At 32.5% G+C, this 4,402-nt stretch overlaps 1 long non-coding RNA gene across 1 annotated transcript; it reads left to right on the forward strand.

Annotated features, from left to right (window-relative positions):
• The first annotated feature begins 205 nt into the window (after positions 1–205).
• On the forward strand, positions 206–910 carry LOC133825744 (uncharacterized). The gene is made up of 2 exons (XR_009888628.1): positions 206–310; positions 733–910. It is a non-coding gene; the product is annotated as an uncharacterized LOC133825744 (long non-coding RNA).
• The last annotated feature ends 3,492 nt before the right edge of the window (positions 911–4,402 follow it).

The raw sequence follows: 4,402 nt of genomic DNA on the forward strand, positions 1-4,402 counted from the left end.
AGCTACATTAGCTTTCACCAAGTGCACACACCCAACTATTTCTTTTTCTATACATCTGCACACACCAAGCTATTCCTTTTTCTTTTATTATGAAATAAACACCTTCACCAAACCACCGATTTTTCCATCCATTTTTTCAATGGTCTTATTGGATTACTAATTATTGGCATTTTAAGTTAATTTATATTGTAACTATATGCAGGTTTCTGCCAGTTTAGTCACGGTGCATTTGATTGAGAAAGTAGCTACTGGTGATACTGGAAGTTTATCTGTATCAATACTTCAGAAGATGAGCACCATGTCTAAAAAGGTTTGTTGCTTCCCTTTTAAGATTGGTATAGTTAGTTTAGATAAATGGTTCAGGCATGCTATCCTAAATTAATTGTGAAGTATTAAGCTCTTTAAGGGCTCATTTTAACTAAAATCTTAACTGGAACTTGTTCACTTTCTTTCAGTTTTTCATAAATTTTGGGTAGCATAATATCTCTGTTTTTTTTTAATTCCATTTGTAGCTTATAAGTCATCCTGCTTTCTCTGAATTGTTAGCCCAATATTCACAGAGCGGTTATAGGTAATCTGTCCTTGCTATTTTTGACTCAGTGTTCAAACTATGTTTTATAATGAGTCGTTGATAAGTTCAGTGCATTCATTTACTAGGATTCTAATAGTTGCAATTATACAAGTAATTTTGTGAAAACTCCCTTACAAAGGTCTTGGATGTGGTTGGAGCAGTGCCACTTGGCCCAAGTTGGGTCAGCACTATAAGAGAGAATGAGTGGACCCAGATCTACTTTATGTATGGTATGGTATTCATTTGTTTTACCAGAAGACATGTAGTCTTTCTTCTCCCTGCAATTTTTTTAACATGTAATTCATATATTTTATTGCCAGTGAAAGCTGTTTTCATACCTTGTCTTGCTTCTAACCCCTGTATATTTCTCTAAGCATTGTCACGGTCTTGCAATTTGTTGAGTGTAGCTTGCATATACATGTTCCTTACTTTTGTGCATTTGATTTACTTTTATATATAAGATGCTTATATACTTAATCATTTCCTTGTATCAGTGAAGGGAAATATATGATATGCCTATGTATTCTAAGGAATATAAGAAACCAAACTATATATATCTAAGCTCATATATAGAGAGTTGGAGTGGTTAAATAAAAATAACTTTTCATTTTATTTAAGCTCAGTTACTGAGAGTTATATTATATTGTTAGAGTAAAAGTTCATACATCCAAGAAGTAATTTATTTTGTAATATATATTGTCAATCATTTTGCATCATTATCTCTTTCTTTCTTTGGTTTAAAACCATTTTAGTCATACAAAACTTTCCTATGACTGAATCTCCAATTGGTTTGAAATACAATTATGAGACTGAATTGTAAACACCCACAAATGTTTCAGCATGTAACATTATTTACATGGAGCAGAATTTCAATATTCAAGGAATAAAATTGAGAGAAGCACTATCTCCAATTGAGGAGATTTCTTTTAGTTTGTCTATTTGTATGTGGTTCTCACAAATGTTATCAGTCTATTTTGAGATTGAAAAAGCACCCTCTCCTGTCATCTGCACTCATTACTCATTTGTTTGAAACTTTTATAGTCTTATAATAATTTCACACTGAAGGTGGTTCTCCCATTTTAGGTTCTATTGCTCATATCAATTTGATGTGTTCACAAGTTACTTTAATATTTTGCATGCATTTTGTGCTTTTGGATTTTCCCCAAGATTACTAGTTTTGAAAAAGTTGCTGGTATTTTCATGTTAATTATCAATTATATTGTTATTTTCGTGCAGTGCATTTTCACTATAGGATCATTTTTCAGTTTTATATTGGGTTTTATTAAAAATTATATACTTATACTAATATATGATGTGCTCATGTAATGATCATTATTGTCTGAATGCATATGTGTTATGCAACAATTACAATTATTAGGCCATGGATAAATTATAGGTTTTATTTTGATTTTAATATGTGTACTACCATCACTAATATAACAAAACCTACAAGTTCTATTTCTTTTCATGGGTTTCATTGGAACTACCTTGGTGTCCTTAAGCTAAATGGTACGCCTAATGTGTTGACTGGAGTATCCCCACATTAGACATACCATTAGGCATATACGTAATCTGTTGGTAATGGAACAATAATGAATGAACTTTTTGTTGTTGCTGTTGCAAATCTACGTGATTGATTTAGTCTTTATCATAGACTCATTCATACTCAAGGACACTCCTTTATTATATTTAAATGGGTCTCTTGGCATGCTGAAATATAAATGTGTTAGATCCGTTTGATATTGATTTAGTCTATGTTAGTTATTTGTTATTGTCATTTGTTTTGTCTCAGTCTCTTTTGTTTGCTTTCAGTGAAATGGGTATGGTTTTTATGTTCATATATATATATAGTTTTCTTTCTTTGTTTGCACATAATATTTTTGTTTAAATGACTCTAAGAGACCTGTATAAATAAATGACAAATATGTTGCTTTAATTTGTTGTTAATTTTTTTACTTTGTTCGAACAAACAAAATCAATGGCCAATTAGTGCCATATATGCTCTTCATTTATATATATTTGAATAATGGTTGTAGAAGACTGAAGATTGTCTTTTGATTGGAAGAGAAGGAAAAATAAAGGGTAGGTTATCATACTTTTCTTTCCAGGCTAAAGTTGTATAGGACTTTTTTTATAGGGATTCAACGAAATAAGCAAAGACAGCTTAGGGCCGTGTGCTGGCAAAAAGAGTCTCATCAAAGCTTCCAGTGTCGAGTTGTCACAAGTAGGTTTTTTAGTCATAGCTAGACAGACGTCCTTTTCCTCGGTCAGACTCAGTATCCTTGGTTGGAAAAGGAATTGGATAAATAAGGCTCACATTACTGCCACTTCACCAGAGAGATTAGATTCTAATTCTAACCGCCAGGGCACTCCACTAGATGAATTACCCAAAGTCAAGTACAGGACAGGAAACTCAAGACTAAATAGTTGTTTCAAAGGATTCAAAAAAGGCAACTTAAATGGGCCTGTACTCACCAAGAGAACATGGCATGGCTAGTGAAGATTGGTCTTTGGCCCATGATGATAGATAAAAGAAGAGGGAGACAGTCCAATTCATACAGCTCCCAGACCCAGCAGAACCTGCCTGACTTTCCTTCACCTTCAAGCTTTCGTTAAAAGAAAACCCTACTTACTAATAAGACACTGCTCACAGTAGAGTTCCACAAGGTTGGTAGAGGCTTTCTTGTAACCATCTCACACTCTACCCCCACACACATATTCTTTTACTTCACCTCCACACTTGTGTGCGAGTTTGTGTTTGTGTGTGCCTTAACTAAGTTTCTGGAATAGACTTGCGTAAAGAGACCCCTCAGTCTCATGGTTTGGCTTGTTGTTTCTATTCTTAGTTTTTCTTCTTTATTTGCTTTTCTGCTGGTGTTTTGTTCTCTGTTCATGTACTGGCCACTTTACTTTGTCTTTATAGTTGTTGATTCTCGCTGGTTCCCGCTGGTTTGAGTAAAATGGTGATTGTAAGAGTCAACTCGTGATTAAAAAAGGCTAAAACTTTATATAATGAAGAAAACCTCTAGTGTTTGGGTCACTTTACCGTAAAAGCCCACAATAAAGTTGTCAGGGTTGGGTAATCAAACTCCCTTGCAAGATGTGTTTAGTCTGTTGTTTTATTATTTATTTTTTTGGTGGTGGCTACGAACACGAACCACACCCTTAGGCTTTGCATGCTATTGGTTTTAGTAGCTGTGTTATGTTTTTGTTGCTCTTTTCTCAGTTTCTTATGGATATATGGTTAAAATTGAAGACTTGTACTTACATAATTAATCAAATAGCTTCTTTATTTATTTTCCAAAACAGCCCTGCATTTGCAGCAACTTGCAATCATGGAGCAAAGTTGAACCATTTTTATGCCCCTTCCAACAAAAAATAATTATCATTTATGGACTATTTTATTTTAATTCATTTATTTGATTAGTGATAGCCAAAACTATTATTATTTTATTCATATATTGCATTAGTATCGACAAATATTAAAAGTGAGGTCATTAAAATCTTATTTTACATGTATATGCCTAACATTTGTAGTTATAAACGATTACAACTTTGCATAATACATAGGGGTCTAATATATATTTATATATGTAGTATTGAATGACATGTACAAATTAAAGTAAAAATATATATTGAAATGACACCATATTGGATGAAATAATGACATTGGAGACCATATTTTGTGTATGAAGGGTGGTGGTGGTTCTTTTAAAAAAAAAAAACAGACCATTATTTTTCAAATTTTATACTTTATTTGTGTTTGTTGAACTAAGTTCTATTCTTATCTTCCAAAGCTTAATATTATATATATATATATATTAACTTGTT

The sequence above is a fragment of the Humulus lupulus genome, chromosome 1 (assembly GCF_963169125.1).
Source record: "Humulus lupulus chromosome 1, drHumLupu1.1, whole genome shotgun sequence".
NCBI lineage: Eukaryota > Viridiplantae > Streptophyta > Magnoliopsida > Rosales > Cannabaceae > Humulus > Humulus lupulus.